The 24,537-nt window shown below is 40.6% G+C and overlaps 1 long non-coding RNA gene across 1 annotated transcript; it reads right to left on the minus strand.

Moving 5' to 3' along the window:
- Positions 1-527: 527 nt before the first annotated feature.
- LOC308293997 lies at positions 528-5,167 on the minus strand. Its single transcript, XR_013962507.1, has 2 exons — positions 5,085-5,167; positions 528-2,742 (listed from the first exon to the last, which is right to left on the minus strand). It is a non-coding gene; the product is annotated as an uncharacterized lncRNA (long non-coding RNA).
- Positions 5,168-24,537: the final 19,370 nt, after the last annotated feature.

The following is a 24,537-nucleotide window of genomic DNA, read 5'->3' on the forward strand; positions in this document are numbered from 1 at the left end:
CACATTGTTAACACTATGTTCTAGTTAAAAAGCATTATACTCTGCTAAGTGATAATATACTATAACAGATTCCTGTAATGTGGTGTTGTAGTATATTCACACTGCCAGCCAAAGCCAGTAATCACCTTTTAAAATGCCATATTTTGGCAGTGTGTGGTAATAGACTGGTCTACAATGATTAACATAAAATATGTTTATTGTGCTCAAGAACTACACACCTTGAATGCTGTCCGCACATTTGCCCTCCAGCTAGTGTGAATGAAATTGCTTCATAAGAAAACAGAGTATTACAAGTATTACTTGCATAGATTACAAAATATACAAGCTGTCATTTCCTGTTCTACAAGTAGCTTTAACTCATTTTATTCAGAATCAGTCTTATTAGTCGTATTAATCTTAGGAGGAAAAGTATGTCGCCCAGAGGCAGCACTGCCAGTTACAAGATGACAGATAAACAAGTACTTTCAGATACAGCAATAGAGATGAATACATTCCAGAAGTATAAAAAAGGAGGCATTGGAGCAAAATGAAGGTTTATCTGGCTTTTATTAAGGTGCAGAGAACTTTATAAATCGGAACAGCATATCCGTGTTAATCACAACTTCATACGGTACAGAAGGAAAACAAAAGTAAATGAACAAGTTTCGGCAAAGTTAAGGCTTCTCCTTAGTATGAGTACTGTAGTGTCCACCTTTAAGTTTCTAAAGATTCACACAACATATTAATACTAAATGAGGCTCTCATACAGGATTATAAAAAAGTGTGAGCAGAGGATATTGTAGCGTCCCTGTTACATTCCAGACAGAATAATAAAAACCATGGTTGACCAGTTAACTGAAAAACATTAAAGGACCACTTCACCCATTCATACAAACACTTCAGAACCATTTCACCTGCCCCCGCAATGTTCTCACAAAGAGACTTCTGTACCAGGGACACTACAAACACATTGAAATGAATACTAATGTTCTCAAATTCCAAATGGGGACTTGAGGAGTTAAAATTTCAGAATCTCAATAAAAGAAACTGGTGTCTGCATGACTAGAAAGAAACACAGCTGTCTATATGACAAGAAAGAGACACTGGTGTCTACATATTAACCAGAGAGGGACACTGGTGTCTACATATTAAACAGAAACTGGTGTCTACATGGCTGGAAAGATACACCAGTGTCTACATGACAAGAAAGAGACACTGGTGTCTACTGTCAACATATTGACCAGAAAGAGACAGAGGATAAAGTGGTACAGTCAGCTGGGGCATTAAGGCCACTGTGGCCTCAGGTCATGCCATAATGACTAGTATAGTAGTAATAAAATGTATTTTTTAATGTCCATTGTTTTCATATTTAGGTTCATAAAGTTAACATGAGTATATAACTAAATGAGTTTGAAATAAAATCAAAATGTTAGATTTCAGGATTCCAATTAAAAAAGAACAAAAAATAATTCCGGATTCCAATTCAAAAGAAGCAAAAATAGCCAATCTACAAGCTCAAAACGCATCGCAGTGCGAAGCGTTTTGAGCTGGTAGATCTGCTATTTTGACTTTTTTTGTATGAGATACTTAGAATGACAAAGTATAGGACACAGCAATATGCATTGTGGCCCTCTGGAGTGAAGGTGGAAATATAGTGGCCCTCTCCATCATAAAGTTGCCCACCCCTGGTTTAGATGGAAGTTTACTGTGATATCTTGCTCTTGCCATATAAATATTGTTTCAGGGGCACGTACCTGTTTGGCAAGTCCATGTCATGTTCTACTAAACGAAATAGTACATTATGGAATGATAGGTAAAATTGTAATTACTGTTCTATTTTTCTCTCTCTCAATGTTTCTGGGGATGTGCAATAACAAATGTCATACCTCATTTCTTTAAGCCAAAAACCTACATAGCTATGAATATGACTATGGGTTCACATTTACTGTTTTATATTTTCAAGTGTAGCAACAGTGACAACAGGACATTTAGGCAAACAGTGCTCTTATTTAACATTCTCCACACAAGAAGAAAGAGTGCTCTGGCCACGTTCAGGCGTTTGGGCCGATATCTCATGTTGTGTTTATAAAGATGGTTCCGTTGGCGAACCCTCTCAAACAGCGGAGAGGGGACGTGCTCTCTGTATCCTCATGCGTTCTTCACAAATGTTTGGATTCTGTTCCTTGCTGAGGGCCAGAGTCACTGACCTCCTCTCTCCTTCTCCTCTCCCATGCTCCATCCAAAACAACAACACAAGACAGCCCTGCTGTCCCCAGTCGGGCAACCTGAAAGCAAACTTCACCTGCCAGAGAGTTTTATTTATCTGCCAGGGGCAGGTGGGCAACCCTTAGTTCAGTAGTCCGCATAGGGGTAAAATCCACACAAATCCAAAATTGGAATAGTAGTCCATCAAAGAAAAGTGGTCCAGTGTGGAGACACTGGTGTCTACATATTAACCAGAGAGGGACACTGTGGCTGTGAAAAAGCCCTGTAGGTAGGAGTGGTTGAGAGAGAGCGAGAGAGACAAATGAGATGGTCTGCAGCTGCCTATTCCAAATCGTCCTCAGAAAATGTCGGAGTCACTGTCATTGTCATAATCATCATCAGCATCTGTGGTGCGTTGTCCAAAAGCTGACGTTCTCTGCCCCAGTCAAAACTAGCAGGTGACGTTCCCTTGACTGCGTCATCACTTTTCGGAGGTTCCACTGCTTGCTGAGGAGAATGCACCTTTCACCCCCTCTTCACGTAGGTCCCACGGTGAGTCTTGGGGGAGAACACAACATAAAGACTGTGTTACTTACATTAATCAGCGGTTTCCATTATATTCATGCAATTCATTCATGAATTCAGGTTGCATTTGTAGTCCTAAAAGGCCATGTTGAGGACCAACAAGGTTTTTCAATTTGTCTAATTGGCATAGAACTAATGTTCTACGCCAATCAGAATGCCTGTGTTGGTCCTCAACATGGCTGATGTAGGACTACAAATGCAACCCATGAATAGTGTAACACTTGCTAGGCACCCCATGCCTATAATGTGTTATAAACACAAGTTGTTCTATGAATTTGATGGATTACCTTGTGCTGTCCTTGCCTATTGTAAATCGCTCTGGATTAAGAGCATCTGCTAAATGCATAAATTGTAAAATCTATAAGTATATATAACTATATAACTATCCTTTTTGCTGTGACGGTAGTTACATGGTTATTATCCTGAGAGGACTAGACTATTTCCCAAAACATAATGTGGACAGTTCAGTCACTTATCTGCCTAGGAATATGCAATCAAATAAGAATGATTGCTGTAGGTTGGCTGTCTGGCTGTCCATTGGCAAAGCACTCAGAATATCTTTTCTAAAGTAAGCTTTATCAAGGTAAATGTCGTTATATACACAGTGAATTTCAATGTTCATTACATTCACACACATCAAGATGAACAGCAGAGCAAGGCACCAATCTGATCATCAGGAGCAGTTAGGGTTCAGTGAAAATGCACGCGATCTACCCACATGACCACGGAGCATGGCAGCTCATAGGCTGCCAGGTGAAGTGGTCAGATGGCAAAAGCTTTACATTTAAATTTTCAAGTGGATTTTAGAATCGGCCTCAGGTCTAAACAAGTTAATGGTATAACAATACTGACCCTGAGCACTAAGAGTTAAGGAATTTTGTATAACACTGTTCTATTGTGAAAATAGCAGATCTACATGCTCACAACGCCTCGCAACGTTGTGAGCATGTAGATTGGCTATTTTCACAATTTCTGCCTCTAATATTTGTAGTTTTTTTGCCCCATGTTTAATTTGTCATTTCATAGGTACAACATCATTAATAACCAAAGAATGCATAGCTATTTCTCCAGGACTCTTTCAAAATATTTCCAGTAATTTCATGACCGTGGGAACCCTGCTAAAAATATGACTTGAATATTTATTTTTAAATTACCTATTTGAAAAGAATTTAGCCTGACAAATGTGTGGCTATTCTTTAATCAGAAGGTAATAGCTAAACAAATGCCACAATCTGATTAATTGCTTAAATAATTGACCGATTAACCAACGTTTTCAGGCCAAGGGCCCCTTAGTTGAGAGAGATTGACTTGAACTGTCAATATTAATAAACTTTACCTTTCACTCTGTACTTAGTCTGCTCTTTCCCCTATTCACCAAAGCTATTTGCCAAAGGAGATCTGCTATTTTTGGCTAGAGTTCTCAGAATATGGACGCTAGGGTTCAAGTGGTTAATAAGCCAAAGTTTCTATCACTCAAAGATTTGGAAGACCCCCCTGTAGTAACTCTGGGGACCCCCGGACCCCCTGTTGAAGTAAGGAACAGTGGCTTTACCTATCACTTTAATACTGACAACAAAGCATTCAAGGCATGCTAAGCTAAGGGGGTCCCTGCTTGCTTCATCCCTCTCTCAGCTAAGGGGTCCCTGCTTCATCTCTCTCAGCTAAGGGGTCCCTGCTTCATCTCTCTATAAGCTAGGGGGTCCCTGGCCTGATAAACTTGACCTTTCACTCTGTACTTAGTCTGCTCTTTTCCCCATTCACCAAAGCTATTTGCCAAAAATAGGAGATCTGCTATTTTTGGCTAGAGTTCTCAGAATATGGACGCTAGGGTTCAAGTGGTTAATAAACCAAAGTTTCTATCACTCAAAGATTTGGAAGACCCCCCTGTAGTAACTCTGGGGACCCCCGGACCCCCTGTTGAAGTAAGTAACAGTGGCTTTACCTATCACTTTAATACTGACAACAAAGCATTCAAGGCATGCTAAGCTAAGGGGGTCCCTGCTTGCTTCATCCCTCTCTCAGCTAAGGGGTCCCTGCTTCATCTCTCTCAGCTAAGGGGTCCCTGCTTCATCTCTCTATAAGCTAGGGGGTCCCTGGCCTGAAAACGTTGAAGACCCCAGGTTTAGCTGCTTGTAGGTTTTTGTTATCTTGGCTAAATTAGCTTAGCTTAGATTAGCTTGTTAGCTTACTTTAGAGTTATGAATATGTGTCCCTCCCAACAAAGGCGAAAGCAGACAGTCACACACCCTTCTGCTACAGTACCTACACATCCTAACATTAGTGGTGCATATGATGTAACGTATTTATTATCTTACCTGAATGGACATTTCAATTATTGAAGAAAATACATAATCCGTGCCGTGAGCCTGCAGCACTAGCAGTGTGTAAACACTTTGACCATCCGGTCTAGACCGGATCACGGAAACAGCACGCCTTTTGCAAGTGGGACGGTGGTGTAAGCATACTCTATGGGTGAAAGTGCAAGGAAGTGCAACGGGAGTAAACCGGATGCACTGCAGTAGGCGGGACTTCCTTGTTAAATATATATATAATAAACAAAACAACAACAAAAGCGATATCAGCGTGAATCAGGTTGTGTAAATACATTCTGTCAACATCTATTATAGGACAATAATATAGTGCTTTGAGCACTTGGAAAAACGCTATAAAAGTGCTATAAAAATACAGTCCCAGGCCATTTTATTATTATTATTATTATTATAGTCCAAACCAACGCGGATGACGGCCAGCCAGCTGATTGGCTGCTCGGCTCCCATAGATTTGAATGGGGGAGATTCTCGGTTGAATAGTACGGGAACGGGGCCTTTTTAGGCTTATATGTACGGGAGGCAATGAGGCAATGCGTACTATATGACCAAAAATGGGCGAGAGGTGGTTGGATTCCAATACATGGTGATACTTGCGTAAGAGACCATCCTGGGCTTACGGATGAGCAAATAAAGTTTGGAGAGTTGATTAAAGCTAGATATGGACAGACTGGATGGCCCGATTCTGATATTTTGTGGGAATTTGATGGTTCTGAAGGAAAAAGAAAAAAAAGAAAAAGAAAGAAAAGGAAAAGGAAAAGACAGAGTGAGGCTAATGTGCAGATGCAGATGACATGTCCATCTATTTCAGATTTTTTAACATTTGATCCTTCTACTGGTATCGTGACTAATAAATTGGGGTGTCAATTTATGGGCTTATTTATGTAATTGTTTGGAAAAGCATATTGCACAAGGAACTTAAGATCTGTGTGGTATGTGTCAATAGTACGTGTTTCTCTTTAAGAGAGGAATTTATTTTATGGAGATGGATCTTTAAACACTGTGGTTCACTAATACATATGTGAATATTAGATTTTGCATTATATTTCAATACGATGCTGATACAACACAAAGTCGAGCAGTACGATGTATGCTTATTAGTATATTAATAGAAAGGATTAATGCACATTTGAATAGATTTTTTGTTCCAGTCACTGTTTTATTACATCTCTACTGCTGCAGTACAGTTTAACAGTAGGTAGAGCAGGGCTAGTGTGCTGTAATTACTGTACATGAGGTTTATCATGGGTCAACGGCGGTTTAAGACAGGAGAAATTGGAAAAATATAGAGGTTTAAAGGGGTATAGAAATGTGTGTAGAAAGAATTGATGTTTTGCATGGATGTTGTCATGTGGACTACTTAGAGTTTGAACTGACTGAATTCCAAATGAATATTGTATCTGGAAGCATAGAAAATGACATATTATGATTAAAGTGTCTGATCAGACCGTGGTTATTAAATTACAATGGTAATGGTAAACTTACACGAAGATGATAGAAACAAAATCAACCAAACAGTAATGATGATGTTAACTAGACTTTTTAAAAAATAATTTGGGAATTTACAAGGCTCCTCCCAATGACGTATGTAAACCGTTTACATCCCCACATTTTTCTGATTGTTGTTAGGATGTTGATCCAGTCTAAAATTCAACTTATTGTTCATTTTTGTGACTTTAAATGAACCAAAGTGTTAGTATTTTTTGGGAGTACAAATGATAGTTAGGTGTGTTGGTTTTTAACTTGAATGACGTAGGTTGAAGGTCCTTCAACACTAAAATCCTTCTGACTATGACTTCTGACCTCACCACAACCGTTGAACATAATATGGGTTGACAATATACATCAGATGGATTTTGCTTGTGTGGACAAATGTTTCATAAGAGAAAATAGAATGGACGTGAAAATGAAAGTTAGAGCTGTGCTATTCTATTCAGAATTATGTTTATGCGTTTGTAACAGTGAGTTGGAATCCTACCCTAAGTGGATGAAAGACTAAAAAAGGGGGGTACTTGATATTTTCTGATTTTAAAACAATGAGAGACATTTATTTGGGGATATTTGCATGGAATTAGGTTGTTTAGTATGTATTGAATGAATGTGGCTTATGATGTACTGTGTCGATTGACAGGTGACTCCTGCAATACGGATTGTGAGTTGAGTAGCACGGCAAATAGGAAAATTGCCTACAATAAATAAAGTTGGACGAGTACTGTAGTTTGACTTACCTATTAGGACTTTAAATTTGTCAAAAAATACCTGAGTAGCATGTAACTGTCGCTAATTATGATAGATGTTTTAGTGACTGTTTATGTATTAAGTTCAGGCACACAACTATGATCTGTATGTGATGAAGTGATAACAGTCTTCAAGGTGTACTGATTAGAATCCAGACAATGATTGTGCTGACATTTAACATAATGCACTTTTGAGTTTTGATTTAACTCTTTGAGTGCCAGCACCCTCTAGGGGCCAAAGAATGCCAGCGCATCTCTCATAGGCGAGCGCTTTAGCTTCCAGGACTTCACCTTCCAGGACCTGACGTGCTCACGTTCATGCACGGCATGGAAATGTCCCGGATGAAGATGCTAACAGAATGGCTATTCCCATTTTGTCATCTAAAAGATCATTTTTGGGCGATTTCGCCGTAAATAAACCTCGCGCCGCTTCCCTAAAACACAAAAAAGAGATATAAGCCTTTAAAGATGCAGTCTTTCATTGGATTAGGCGGAGATTGACGATTGCGTTCGCAAATTACGGCCGGCCGGGAGGTTGCTAGCTTTCGGCTAGTAGCTAGAAAAATCAGGCCAGGCTTCAGAAGGCCTCTTATCATTTTATTCATTTAATTAAATAAAGCCGAACTACTACGGGATCGGCACACTCGTGTACTCATCGGAAGCGGCGCCGAACATCGGGTGAACATTGGGGAGCTCAAAAATGTATTTTAAACCATTTTTAATGGAATATATCATCGGACAGAGTAGAATGGCTAACTGGCTAGCGGCTAGCGAGCCAGGACCACCCACGACTCTACAAGCAGCTCGGGGTAAGTGAATTAATAAAAAAAAGATTGTATTGGATTGAAATAAAGCCGAACTAGTTCGGGATCAGCACCAGATGAATTAAGTACATGACAAGTTGTTCTGCTCAAAATAATGGTAATGAAACCTATCTTGGCAACATGTTCAATTAGTGTAAAAATATTATAGATTATAAGGAGATGAGGATCGGTTATTAGCAAGAATAGAATATTACAAAGGCCTAGGACATGCTGATTATCTAGTCGTTTATGTCCTACAGTATATGTCCTGCTTATCAAATCCACGGATGTTTTGATTCAATAGAATTTAAACCATACATATACGCATACGAGCAGATGGACTATTTGTGACGTTGTAATGAATTTTAAAAGAAGGCCGATACTGAGTTTTTTTCTTTCCAGCAATGCAGATAGTGTGTGAGGAGATACATAGTTGACCACATATGGTTCATGATTTATGATTGAGAGATTGTTCTGTCTCGTGATTTGACTTCTGTCACTTGATCTTTTGATGCCTATTGAGAGATACAGTTTAATATGACCTCACATGATTGATAGTGGTTTAACGTGTTAGGCGATTCATTGACATAACTACAGAATGGGTTACATGATGATGCTTTTGGGAAACTATTGACCCAGAGATACGGGTTGACTCGGAGCTGAATTTGAGTGAGTCAAGTATTGACATTATTAGGTTGAGTGTTTACTCAGATTAGGATATAGTTTACCGGAGAATTTTACATTCTGCTTTTCTTGAGTGGTCTGACATGAAGATATTATACTAATAACTTGGTTCCATAAAGGAAAATATTGGTTGGATAAGTTGATAATGTTACTAAAATTACTAGTGTTGGTTCAGCGTCTGCTGTTTCTAGGTAATTCTTTGTTGGAGAAGAGATCCTTCCTCTTGTGCGCTAGTGGTGAATGTCATGGATTCACTTGTGCTCCTTTGTTCCCTCTTGATCTCTGACCACGTCTTGTAATTCTTTGTTGGAGAAGAGATCCTTCCTCTTGTGCGCTAGTGGTGAATGTCATGGATTCACTTGTGCTCCTTTGTTCCCTCTTGATCTCTGACCACGTCTTGTGGGCTATGTAGTGCCCTGCTTATTTCCTCTGTTGTCTTTTTGGTCCTCTCACTCGCGTGCACTCGTGCGTGAGGGAGCATAAGGTATAGGAGGTTTGCCTCTTTCTCTCCTTTCCTTTTCTGTGATGCTTCATCTGATAGTTATGGAAGCCTTTCTGCATATATCCATAGTTATAATTAGGAAGTCCTTATGTCATGGTGATTTGATTGTTCTGACTATTAGAGGTCATTTGAGTGTTTCTTTAACACCTATATTTAGGTTTATGCTCTTATTGTTAAATATAATACATCTTTTACTTTATGGTTGTCCACTGTGGTGCTGAGTATTGTCGAGGCAATGTTATATGAATCTGGCATATAGAGACCCACGGGAGGTCCCATAGTCATTTGACAAAGGTATATGGTGAAGGAGTACATTTCTTCCATCACTTGACATTTGTGACACTGTGCCTGGTAAATACAATAGAGCTGTACTACTTAGGCCGACGATTTTGTGTTATGAGACTTGAGACTATGAGAAACGTGACTTGACTATTTGAAGGGACTTGTGCAGGTCGCAGGTTCTGGATAGGGCATTTTACTCGCTACCCATTGACGGGTATATTGCAGGTAGCCCCAGGAACAGATGTGTTCAGACGAACAGATGTGTTCAGACGTGAACTTCACCTACCGTATACTTTATGTGTGTTCTTGTTGTAGTTTACAGCTCTGTTGTGAGGATAACAGGCATGGTTACTGGTGTGATGAAAAATATTATTGACAATGTTGGGACTATGGTGAGATGATATTTAAAACATATCTTGATAATGATTTCAGTGCGCTCCCAGTGTGCTCTTCAGTGTTTACTGCCGCCTAATAATCTATATTGTGATCATCACTGAACACACTTTAGGTAAGGTGCATGGGACGGTGCCACTTGTTCATATGGCGTTTACATTCTATATAGTGTTCATATGGCGTTTACATTCTATATAGTATTTGCTTATTGTTTGATGGCTTGTGTACTAAGTTCGGGCTGTGGATGAAGTGGTTTTTGACTCTATGCATTTATTCAAATATTGCTGCAGGTGGTATTGAAGTAAATAGTCTGGAGGTTTGACACAAATATAATTGAATAGATGAGACAATAACAAGGACCAGACCTTGTATAATAATCAAGATAGTTTTATTACACAAAGTGTGGTAATACAGTCAACCGGCTAACTTGCTTTTGTGTGGATAAGCCTTTGGCTGCAAGCGCAAAGTGCTCATCCTCAGGTCTTGCTTTTATACCATATTCTACAACAGTGTGTGTTCACATGCACATATCAGAGATAAGTGGTCAAGGCGGGTGCACCTCTTATCATGTGTGTGTGGCTTCAGTGGCTGTGCATGAGAGTGCATGAGACCAATGGTCAGTGTATAGTTGATATAACATGCATGTCCTGATTCCTTTGCCTGACCATTGTATAACATACATGGGCTGATGTCTGGTTATCATTATACAATGACCATTAATTGCTCAGGTGTCCTTAGTATCTTTATGTGTGAAAGTTGACCAAGTGTCTAGAGTGGACAGTCATGGTTACATCTATGGTCAAATAAGTAGGAGAAAAGTCATTACTTATGTCACGTTTGTTGGAGACACGTGTACTGGAAAGCCTTCAATCCATGAGGTACAGGGATATTTGTACACATGTATACAGGTGTGTGTAGGTGTGTGCAAGATGTTTAATATTAATACACTACAGTATACTGTACGGACAGAGGTTATGTCACATGGGGTACTTATGCCCTGAGGCTCATCTCTTATGGTGGTTTCCAGTCTATGTTTATGTGGGACCGTAGAGATGTTGTTACATTAACGATTATTGTACAGTGGTACGATGTTCATTATTTTGTTTGTTGTCTACATTGATGCTCATGTAGACAAGGGGCGGACGGAAGAATTTATTTATTCAAAGATTTTATGGATAATTTCACAGTGAACAAGTTTGATTTTCTGGGCAAATCAGGAGATAGAATAATTAATACCTGAATGGAATAATGATTACTTGAATATCAGATCTCTGAACAGAGAAAGTGTGGGTTTAACTATGTTATGGATGTTAGTTATGGATGTTAACTTATACATTTAGATGACAGAATAATTTATTTCATGATATTGAACAGCAGTGATGTCATTACGTGCGCATCCCGCATCAAAACCTCATTCATTAGGGGGACATGTTTTAGTAGTTTTAGTAGTTCTAAGTTCAAACATTAGCCAAATTGTAAAATGAATATAAGAAATAGGCACACATTTAGAAAATAGCCGATCTACAAGCTCACAGCGCTCGAAAACATTGTATTGAGGACTCATAAAACTTTTCTGGGACACATTACATTGAAAACCTAGTAACATCACTGGAACAGGATATTAACAGAAGGTGCATTACTTGCTATAATCTTGATATATTGCTAAGCGAATGGTATTTTATGAACTAGACCAACGTATTGAGGACAAGATACAGTCAAGAGAAAGTTATATTAGGAGTATTTCATCTTATTCATCGTGTTGAATGAAAATATATTTTAGATTTGCAGACCCTCAAGGTGCTGAGATTTATGTTACCTCATGTAGTCTTAGATGGTTAAGTGATTTTAAAAGTTTATGTGTTGCATTGTTGCTGGAAAGAAAAGAAACATGAGCTGATTTGCAGATAGAAAGATTTTGTAAAAGTATACAATGATCAAAAAGTGTAAAGAAGTCACAAGCTAGGGAAAATAAAGATGTAATTTGCATATAACTGAGTAATGATGACAGTATAGTTAATCTGTACCAGAGTCATCTGGGTAAAATAGTAGTTATCTCTGATTGATTATTGAATGAAAATACATAAATTCAAGATCCTTGTAATGGAACATATCAATATCTAGTCATGATGAGTAACGGCATGAAGATTAGTAGAGTCAAGATCTTACTACAACCTTGCGAGGCTGAGGCCTCCTATGCATAACTTTCAGAAGTTTTTATTGTTTACTGTGATGAAATCGACATCTCCTATAGGATATATATATACAGGATACTAAAAATAGTGGAAGGTGGAAAATGGTTACACATATACTGACTCATGACAAAGACAAGACCAAGACTGAATATGATAAGACTAATTTGAGTTTTGAGACCGACTGTTAGGACCAATACCTTGCTGGGAAACTGAATGATTAGAACTTTGATGAGACTAAATGAATGGCCACAACATAGATATGGAGAACTTCATAGGTGTTAAAAATGTAAATGTCCGTTATACTTATAGAAAATAAGCTTAAATAATAAAAAGATGATCCGCTACTTAAATGCTGATTTAGGAGTAATGACCATGAAGGATAATTACGATAGATAAAAAGGTTGGAAATTTAACAAAGGTTAGAGAATCATAGAGATTTGAGAAGAATCTATATATTAGTAAGGACGAGAGTAAAGAGTGTTTATTCTGTACTTAGATGAGTAATCTAGAGGTGAGATTCAGATGATCGCCTCATGACACACACACAAACTGATACACGCATTACAACACGTATAACCAATTGTTTAATTTGTCTGTCTGATTGAGCTGACTTTGTTTGAATGTTGAATGTTGAATGATGCAGTGCAGTGCTTTCCAAATTTGGTGATACAGTTTACACTAGAGGGGTAATATTTGTGGCCAATAAGGCTAGTATGAGATGATATGATACATCAGAAATGTTAGTACTTTCCTTTGTGTACATTTCTGTACTGATGTAATTTACTGTAAGGATGATGATGATGATGATGATGATGATGATGATGATGATGATTTATGTTGTTTCCTGATGCATACATATATTGGATGTAAAGATTTGCGTAATCGGTGAAGTAATTATGAAAGGGGCGTGTACCCCATAAGCAAAAGCAGGATACATTTTAATTAGGATGATTGTGAGTGTTTATATTGTATGTTTAGTTTTGGTATATCATGCATTATGAAGTATGGGATTTCTCTGACGAAATTCCCCCTGATTATGTTTTTCCTTTCCCGAGGGACATCTGTGACCACGAAAATGAGACTGTAGCTGGTGACCAGTGTTCCTGTGGTCGCCTTGAAACCTGTTTACATGCTGAAGAATGGAGCCATGAATTGTTCACCTACAGTAGATAGGGACACTGATTTAGGAAAATGACTCTATGGACTATTATTAGAGGAACGCACAAGAGTGGTTAATGGACAAAGATTCTGGAGTGTTGCGTTGTTAGGTGTTCCAGAAATCCATCTACAACTACAACAAGGAAGAGTTAATGGAAAACATTGTGAATCCATTGATGGAATATTAATGCTGTGGTTAACTAGTCTCACTAGGCTAGTACTGCATTCTATGCATTCTCTATGTTGTTGTTATCATGATGTGTGATTATTTTATGTGCGGTGTTGGGCAGTAACGAATTACTAATAATATATTACTGTAATATTATTACTTTATCCAGTAACGAATAATATAAGGTATTACTCTGTCAAAACTGGTAATATGTACCGCTTTACTCCGCAAAAAAAAGCCCTCGTTACCCGTTACTTGAAGTTGCCGCATCATGCAAAAATAGAACAGACCTACAAACTATAACACATATCAACAGAGATGCTGTGTAGCTTGTAGATCTGCCGCAGCTTGCGCACAGTTATGACGTAGCTTATGTTAGAGGGGTGAGAGCGTTGCTGCCTGTCCAACAGTCATAAGACAGGCTAGACAGCACAACATCCTGTCGTCCACAGTGTACGGCGCGCGACACAGCTCGGCCCCAGAGTCACCTGGAGGGACGGGGCCGGCTCCCAGGGGGTCCCCGAGGGGTCCCCCACCCTTGGGGACCCCCGTGGACCCCCTCGCAGCCCGAAAAAACTAGGCCAAAACGGCCAAAAGCGGCCCGTCCACCGCATCTATAGCGGATCCCCAAGCAGCTCGAAAACGCTAAGTGGATGGCTGGGACATTTACATTTAAAAAGCAATCGGGAGCGTGGACAAAAGCACGGCTTCGCAAATTATGCTTTGCATATCACCGCAGCACATCAAGCCTCAAGCAACGCAATGCGATGTTGCTGTTTAGCCGTTAGCTTAGCCTCCAGCCCTCCACTAGACTAGCCCTTGTGCTAACAGCTAACTGCTAGCCTCTCGCCTGTTGTAAAATGTAAACATAAGAAATACACATAGACATAGTTTCACCACTCACCGAAAGAGACGGTTTTAGGGAGTTGAAAGCCTACGCACTTTGCTTAGTGGGAACCCCCCAGAGCCCTCCACATCACTTATAAAATACACTTTTAAGCCAGAAAAGAAAATATTTTTTATAAGGATAATATAGGCAGGGGTCTTCAACATGTGGTCCGGGACCCCTAGGGTCCTCAGAGTTACAACAGGGGTCTCCATATATCCTTGTCTAATAGCTGATAGGACCCCTTTCTTTTATTTACATCACCACTGACTAAACCCTAATATTTATTTATTCTGAGGAGTAGAGTGTAGAGGAGAAAGAGCAGTCCAAGTACAGAGCCTAGGATCAAAATACTAAAGTACTGGGGTGTTTAAATGTAATAAAAATAAGCAATGTGTTGTTGCTTAGCTTATATATATTAATTATTAATTGATTCGCTTGTATACCAAAATCCATTAAAAAGGTTTATCACTGTTCCCAGGTCAAATATTGATGTGCGATTAAAATGTGATTATTTGCGATTAATTAATTACAAAGCCTGTCATTAATTATATATATTTTTAATTGCATCCCAGAGACTCTTATTGTTCCAATAAATTTGATTCAGTTCTAAAAGGTGCTGGCTAAACAGATTCTGTTGTAGGCCTACATTTATTTTCTTTTGCGGGGTAAAAAATAATAATAATAATATAACTTAATATATTAGATATTACTCTTGATTCCAAGTAATAAGTAATATAATATTATTACTTTTCCCAAGGTGTAATAAGTAATAAGTAACGATTACTCTCCCAAGTAATATTGCCCAACACTGTTTATGTGTACGTTGATGAGTTGATGTTTAATTTGGGTGTTGATTATTCTTGACATTGAGTTAATTTATGCGTACATTAGTTTATCTTGTTTATGGAGACATTAATATGCCTCCAAGGGGCGTCTGTAATGTATTTCTGAACTAATGTACTAATTAATGTACTAGTATATTTTGTGTATTCACAGAATATTGTGTTAGGGGGTATTAATTGTATAACAAGGAGGAAAATACATTGGGTGCTACATATGAATGGAAGACCATCCAAGGACACGTGAAGTCATCCCAGTTGAACACCTCAGGATGCCTATGGAATACAAATGAGGTTCCTGGCACGTGAGACACGTGCACATACATGTAGTATGTTTCTCTGCATTGGGACGTGATTCGACTTCAAGTAGCTATGTCCAAGAGAATACTCATATGTACTGTACTACTATATATAGAAGGTGTAGGGCTATTCCACTTCAGCCCTGACATGAACCTCTAGCAGAGCGCGCACCAATTCGACCAGCAGGGCTCCATTCTAGTAGGCCTCGACCTATCTAGGATGTATCAAATTATATTATTGAGAAGAAGCTTACAATCTTACTTGACAACAATTATACCTGTAACCAAATAAATATGATTCTTTTTATTATGTAAATGATCTCCATTCATCTTTATGAATATTCATTAATGACTCTCAAAAGACACAGCAATATACAAGCTCACAGGGCAGCACCAAGTGCCACGCTGCAAGCTTGTAGATCTGCTATTTTTGAAAAAAAAAAAAAAAAAAAAAAAAAAAAATATATATATATATATATATATATATATATATATATATATATATTATTGTTATATGCAATATACTTTGAATAAGTCTTTTTAAAATTGAACATTTTAACTCAAATATTTGCTTCTGATTTGTCCATGGAACATGTTTTGAGATGGGGTCTGTGGCCAAATACATGTAATTTTGGGGGTCTTTGACATTAGGAGGAGGAGATCTGACTCAAAGACAGACTGACGCTTGTCCGTTTCAGAGAACTTGACGGGGTCATGCTCAAGCTCCCTCAGCCCTATGTTCCCTCAGCCCTATGTTCCCTCACTCCCTAACAATTTATTATACCCTATGTTCCCTCAACCCTATGTTTCCCCCAGCCCTATGTTCCCTCAATTCCAAAATAGACCCTATGTTCCCTCAGCCCTATGTTCCCTCAACCCAAAAATAGACCCTATGTTCCTTCTGCCCTATGTTCCCTCAGCCCAAAATAGACGGTGCCATGGCATTGGTCCGACAACTCATTGTTCCGATGTCCCATTAAGGGCGTCTTACTGGGCAAGGTCACGCCATCTGTCTTGGCCACCAGTCTTGGCCATATATGGATTCTGTTGGTGTGGTTCCCATAACAGGGCATCATCTGGGAATATCCATAAGTGAACTTTATCCTTTTATTATCCTTTTAATATATATCGGATCAGTTACCCATATATGGAGATCCCTGTTACCCATGCATTCACAGATATGGCCTTAATAATGATGACATCAGGGATCTCCATATATGGGCATATAAAGAGTTAGCATTCTTCAGGTTAACATTCACCAGGTTAGCATTCACCAGCATCGGCAGGTCAGCATTCACAAGGTTAGCATTCACCAGCATTCAAAAGGTATGCATTCACCAGTGTCGGCAGGTCCGCATTCACGGGTTAGCATACACCAGCGTTGGCAGGTCAGCATTCACCAGGTTAGTATTCACCAGGTTAGCATTCAACAGCGTCGGCAGGTTAGCATTCACCAGGTTAGCATTCACCAGGTTAGCATTCACCAGCATCGGGCGAATGGGGTGTCAGAACAATGAGACATCGGAAACAATGCCATGGGGGACTGAGATTTTTGGTCTGAGGGAACATAGGGCTGAGGGAACATAGGGTCCTATTTTGGGATGAGGGAACATAGGGCTGAGGGAACATAGGGCTGAGGGAACATAAGGCTGAGGGAACATAGGGTTGAGGGAACATAAGGCTGAGGGAACATAAGGCTGAGGGAACATAGGGCTGAGGGAGCTTGAGCATGGACCCAATTTGACAATTTGACATGAAAAGGTTTGAGAACCACTAGAGAAGAAGGATTTAGATGACATTAATGGAATAGAGTAAAGAATATTCAAATACTTGCACAAATGTTCTGCTATTTGTCAATAGCTAAAGCATAACATGGTTAAAAACTAACATTACAGATTTGAAACAATGACATTGCTAAATGCACATTTTTATTTGACCACTTCAAAACAGTTTCATTGTTCTTTGTACCTTCAAAGCAGTTTTTCATTCATTTAAATCTAAACCAGGCAGAATACACCTTCACAAATAATAAATGACAAATCCACAACAATAGTAAAACACAAATCAACATAGTAAAATACAAATCCACAAAATAGTAAATAAAAAAGATAATCTTAAAAGCACACTGGTCAACACAATCAAGGACCAAGGTGTATATTCTGACATGGTAGAATAGAATGTGAGTACAATGAATGTACATAGGAGCATGTGTTCTTTTTCTGCCCTAAAAAAAACACAAGAAAACTCCGGTACAGTATAAGAATGTTTGCGCAACAGTGATTTAGCTAAGCAAACTTTACTATTTCAGATTTTTCTTTAGGAAGATGTAATACATTTTGTGTCTTAGGAATCAGGCAAAAAACACAAAATATTATTGAACTCAAGTCTCCATGGTGTGAGTAATCAATAGAAAAAAGTCATTTTAGGGGTGAACTACTCCTTTAAGTGAAACACCGCACAGTGCACACACAAACTCTGAACTCAACTGAAATACAATATCAAAATAAAATACTATTCCTTACAGCTCAATGTGAAGCAAACAAACTGTTTTCACCCTTAGTAGTGAATGTGGTGCTAATAAGAGTAAACTTAGAATAAAATTATAATAAAGAAATGTGTACAAGAATCATGAAATATGTTATAACTTATCTCCCACGTAATACAGATACAGTGTATACAATGAACATGATAATATCTAATTGGTTACTTTGTTATAACTATTACCTGATGGCCTTCTGCAGCCTTGGAATAGGGTTAGGAATAGACACCTTCTGTGTCCTCTTTGTCCAGGAAGGGCAGCTCCTTAAAACGTGGGTCCAATGCAGATGCTGTAAGAAAGAAACACACACACACACACACACACACACACACACACACACACACACACACACACACACACACACACACACACACACACTATTGTAGCGGGTGGAGAGGTCATCTTTCATCACCGTCTTGATGTCTGTAACCAGGTCTGAGTCCCCCTCACAGGCTTGCAGGCGTTTCAGCAGTTTCGCATGAAGAGGAGCAATGACTGAGACGGTTGGCAGATCTTCCTCGCACAACACTGTTGTTGCAATTTTAACTGGGCCCATCAATTTCACAATCTCCTCTGCACTGATGACTGATTACTTCAGTGTCGCTCAGAGCATTGACATCCTTGGCAGCCTTGCGCAACTCCTTTGACGACAGAGCCATTGCGATGGCCTCCTGTTGTTCTAAGTAACGGTCAAGGATGTCGTAAGAACTATTCCTTTTGTTTTTCACGTAAGGCGTTGCATGCCGCAGGGCTGCAGTGTTAATAGGTAACAATTCGTCTCACTCTCCCCAGCAACAACTTTGCGGAATTCACCCCCAAACCCTTTTGTGAGGCAAGATTGAGAGTATGAGCAAAGCACGGAATGTGAGGGCTAAACTTAGCTTCTGAGCCGGCCACGATCATGTTTCTTGCGTTATCGGTGATGAGAGCTGGATTCTTGTCCAAGATGCACCATTCTAAACGGGCCTCACGCAGTAATGCACCGATCTTTTTACCAGTATGTGCCTCGTTCAAAACTCGAGTTTGCAAAACAAAACTTTCCAATTTCCAGTCACTATTGATGTGATGGGAGGTGATAGTCACATAGCCCTGTGTTGGGCACAACATCTGTCGTTATGGCCACACGTTCAGCTTGGGAGAGAGATTTCTGTACTTCCCATTTCACCTTCTCGTACATGGCTGGAATGCATTTTTCTGAAAGGTGCGGGCGGCTAGGCATGTTATACCGTGGCTATAAAGTTTCAATTAAATCACGGAAACCTGTATTTTCCACCACACAGTACGGTCTCATATCTTTACATATGAACCTGGCGATTGATGCCGTGATGATTTTAGCTCTTGGGGAGTTGTGGCTAAACTTCTGATTAAAAAATGTTGGGATTACGGGGGTTTTCCAGGGGCCATCTTCCGCTGCTGCTGCTGTTGTTGCTGCTGCTGAGGGAACAACATTAATGGCAGATTTGGCACTCACTTTTTGTTCTGGATTAATTCCATGGCGTCTTTTTAGGTGCATGGAAAGATTGGTTGTGTTGCCGTTGTATCTCAGTTCGGTTCTGCAGGCGATGCAAACGGCGACCGATTTATCAAGTTTGTCTTCCTTTTTACAGAATCCAAAGTGTGCCCATATACTTTAGACTTAAGTTTCAACGGCTTGAATATTTTACAGTCTGCTGTTCGCTTTTCAAACCGATTTTAGATCGGTATGATGGCATTTAGGTACGATTTTCTGTTAAATAAATCCATATAGTAGACCGTTTAAAAAAGAATCGATGCATCGATGCAGTTACTGTATCGTTACAGACCTAGTTATAGCACACTGACGTCATGATGTGAGCTATGTTTACGCTGGAGCATAGCAGGAGAGCACACGGAAGATAAGGAAGAAAGGGATATCACGTGACAACAGGGTATGCGCCATGTCCGGTGTGGGTTCAGGATCTGTCCGAGGCTCAGGGTGGGGTCCTGCGCCTGAGAATGACGTGACACAATATGGCCGAAAACAGCAGACTTACAAGCTCACAACGCGTGATTCCTAAACCCACCAGGCTTGAGTGGAAACGCGATAACTTCCAGGAGTGGCTGAAATCCTTGCCGGTGCACATGGAGGGTGGATAAAGTCAGAACTAGTAAAGGCATGAAGACTATCTTGTACTGAGAAAAGCCTGCATTTGCACAATGCACAGCAGCTATTAATTTAATTGTCACTACAGTGCTCAAAATAAACTGTGCTTAAAAAAATTACTTTGTACTGTGTTTAAAAAAGGGAAAACTTTGTAACTTTGCTAAAGAGAAAAAAATGTACTGAGAAAGCTATTAATTTGTCACTACTGTGCTCAAAATCAAATCTCTTACTGATTATCAGTTAAATTGTTATAGTTTGAAATTGGATATGGCTAATTTTTTTGGGCATATTATGCTGCGTGTATTATTGTTATGGATCAGTAGGTAGTAGGTAGGCCTATTGTATTGCTTTAAGAGCACTATATGCAGTTTCATACATAAGATTATTTAGAGAGGTGTTTCCGCGAGGCGGGTCTTAGCTCAAGCCTGGTGGGTTTAGGAATCACGCGCTCACAACGCATCGCAAGCGCAACGCTTTGTGGGCTTGTAGATCGGCTGTTTTCGCCACCCAACACTGCCACCGGTGCCCAGTCACTTTTAGAGACAGCTACATGGATAAATTAGTATTTCAGAAAATTCCTCTTCAAACCATTATTGAACACTGGAAAAGAACACTTTTCTTAATAATTAGTTAATAGGGTTAGGGTTAGGTCAGTGTTTTTTATTAGGCGGGCACAGAAGCGACTACAGCACCAAGAGCATTCGATTTAACCTCCTTTGCAGCGCAGGTGCACAAACCAATACACACGATCACGTGATGTGAGCCTAGCGGGGACTTGTGTCTACTTTTCAAGCGCTTCGTGATGACGTCGCTTCAGGACGGTTTTGGAACGTGGTTATTGATCTGATCAGATAAAAAGGAAAACAACATTACAGCTATTGCCCTAGCAAGCACAGTTCATGTGACATACATAGCTAAAAGCTTAGAAGGTTATTGCTCAATAGGACATTGAGGTGGTGGCAGGGGACATCAGAATTCTGTAATAGTATCACCTACAGACGGTTGGTTACCTTTCCAGCGCGTAGTTTCTTGCCGCCCTTCTTCAGCCGCCTGCTCAGCTGCTCAGGGGTCAACAGTGGACGAGGCCATATCTTAGCCTAACCAAGTCAAAACACACACACACACACACACACACACACACACACACACACACACACACACACACACACACACACCTTTTGAATTGACCCCTGGGGGGGGGGGGGGTAGTGTCTGAATGGGGGGATGTCGTAATGGGGGGACGCACCCCCTCTGGGGATCATTAAACTCAACACTGTGAGAGCCATGAAGACCTGTTCAAACTGGTCAGCTACAGTACATTCTTACTCTAAGCCACTTCAGACATCTTCAGAGAGCAGCAACACAACACAAGTTGAGGTAAGTCCTTGGAACTGGATGTATGTATTGTTACTCTGTTACTATTGTTGCTACGAAAACGTCCAGCTCTTGTCCGTCCGTGCGTCAGACTGGTCCAAGTGTCCTTGAGTGAGTGTGGTGCACGGTTGTTTTAATTACTGATGCATGTTAAAGGGATATTCCACTTTCAAAAAAACTCTGCCTTGCATGGGTCTGGCTCCCCAGCTCCAGGGCCTCTCCCCACACACACCCATTGTAACTTCAAACTCCATTTTAACCATTATAGATTCATTAAAAACACCCATTATTTTTTCTGGTGACTCATACTACCCTCCTAATACGTGAGCAGGCCGTGTTTTTTCCATAACATTTTTCATTTATTTTTAATAATTTAGTTTTGTATTTAATTTTTCTAATTTTCCCAAAGAATTATTAAAAATAAATGAAAAGGGTTATTGAAAATACACGGCCTGCTCACGTATTAGGAGGGTATTATGAGTCACCAGAAAAAATAATGGGTGTTTTTAATGAATCTATCATGGTTAAAATGAAGTTTGAAGTTACAATGGGTGTGTATGTGGAGAGGCCCTGAGCCTGGGGGGCAGATAACATTTACATCAAATATCTAAATATTGAATGAAGTAAATTAAAAACTGTTCAGGGTGTTCATAAAATCCTGATTAGATGATAAAGTTACCAAAAGTCTTTTTTGAAAGTGGAATATCCCTTTAATGTGTTGCATGTTAGCTGACTATGATGGAGGGAGGCTAGCCTCGGAAACCCAGGCTTCATTAGGCGCTCGGAAGAAAATGAAGCCTGGGCGATCCCATTAGAATCACTGTTGGAGGAAGTGTAGATTTTCCCTAACCAATCAGAGTGCAGAGGGATGTGTTGACGACGTCATAACGCAGCTGCGTTCTCTGAGCGGGGGGAGGAGGAGGAGGAGCAGAGCGATTGGTTCACCGACCAACACATGACATAGTGTTGTTATGTGTGCCTGGCTGGCTAGTGGCTAGCCTGTTGCTTGCTAGTGCTACTTGCTAACCAAAGAAACAGTCCAGAATAGGAGCACTACGAACTAGTAATCAAACACAACATAACATGCCTGCTACTGGTGTTTCATAGCGAGATCGATACGATCGCATTTTACCGCGACACGATGCGCGGTATGGTACGGCGGCGGCGCTGGCTGCTGTACTTGGAAACACACATGAGTTCTGGGAAACCCCCACCCACGCTGATCACAAGATGCTGATTCACGACGCTGATTCGCCGATCGGAATGTGTTGACGACGTCATAACGCAGCTGCGTTCTCTGAGCGAGGGGAGGAGGAGGAGGAGCAGAGGGGGGTCGGGGGAGGAGAACACATGCTATTGGCTGGAGACTTGCGGACTGACTCGCCGGGCCAGCCCATGTGCACACACGAACTGTTATGAGTTAGGCTAGTGTGGAGGGAGGCTAATGATGCTAATGATCATTTCTCTCTCTCTGCTCTCTCTGTCACACACTCACGCACGCACGCACGCATGCACACGCACACGCACACGCACACACGCACGCACGCACGCACGCACGCACGCACGCACGCACACACACACACACACACACACACACACACACACACACACACACGAATCGCAGCACAACACGTTGTGAGCTTGGAGGTCTGCTATTTTCGGTGCTTAATACCACACTGAACTAAGCATAACCAGTAAGACTCCCTAATCGGGAGATAAGCGACCGTAGGTCACATGTATACACAAAGAGTAGGGAGCAGTGTCCCCAAAAAATGTGGACGGATCCATGTTGATGACATGAGTGTAGACATACTGTGTAGCGATTTGCGTGATTTTAGGGCAAAAATTGGAGGAGCAGTGTCCAAAAATGTGCTTTCAAAAATCGGCCTGAAGGTGGCGCTAGAAGAGGGCCATGTGAGAAATGAGGGGTGGGGTCTCCGCGCCGCCGAGGCGGACGAATAGGTACCGGCCCCGGCTCTCCCGGTCGCTCCTTGCCCAAGTTACGGCATTTTATGTGCGCTGCAGTGGCAGGGGGTCCTCCACTGGGGGCGCCACCACTTTTGCATCCGTTCTGGAGCACAAGGAGTCGGTGGTCCCCGGGAATTCCCCGTGAGCAGCCCCGTTGGGGTGGTCATTTGGTCATTTTTGCACATTTGGACATTTTTTACATCTGGGGGTCCCCCAGGGACCTGGGGGTCCCTGGAGCTCCGGGGGTCCTTGGAGGTTTTAGTTTGGCAGGTAAGGAGTGTGTGTGCAAAATCTGGCATGGATCGGGGCAACGGTTGCGGAGATATGAGCAGGGCAAAAGTGTGACGTGTGACGTGTGACGGACTGACGCACGGACACCTGGTGGAGGGTGATGTGGCGTAACGGCATGGATTTCTACACAGAGAGGGCAATTCTTTCTATAAGATGCGGCGTTCAGGAAAGTTTGGACAAGGCAATTATTTTGAATGCCTTCAGGTATGGCATGGAAAGGAGGGCATTTGTATTTCTTTCACCATAGTAAAAACTGCATTAATGGTCCTGAGAGGGCACCTTGTAAGTGAGGGGCTCAAGCCCCCTTTGATGTCTATGTGTGCACGTGCCTGGCTGTCTTCACAAAATGTATTCATAAAGGTGTCTAGGCCTCTGATTTTGCTAACCTTCCCTAAGGGCTGTTACATCTAACAACTTTGAAAAGATTTTGGACAGATTTGGAAAGATTTCTAAAAGACTACCCTCTCACACCATAAGATTTGAAAAAAAGACTTAAGCTAGCCTTACACCTAACAACTCTGAAAAGATTTCTCAGTCGTAATATAATCGAGGCGAGTCGCGGCGCGCTCATGTGATTCAGTCGGTACTCAATGGTTAAATGTGAGGTAGTGCTCAGACTCGATTTATACCCCGACTTGAGACCCCGATTCTTTTACAAGAATATCAAACTGGTTTGATATTTTCACAAATCGGGGCTGAG

This window comes from Nannobrachium achirus, assembly GCF_963921795.1.
Source record: "Nannobrachium achirus genome assembly, chromosome: 11".
Taxonomy (NCBI): domain Eukaryota; kingdom Metazoa; phylum Chordata; class Actinopteri; order Myctophiformes; family Myctophidae; genus Nannobrachium; species Nannobrachium achirus.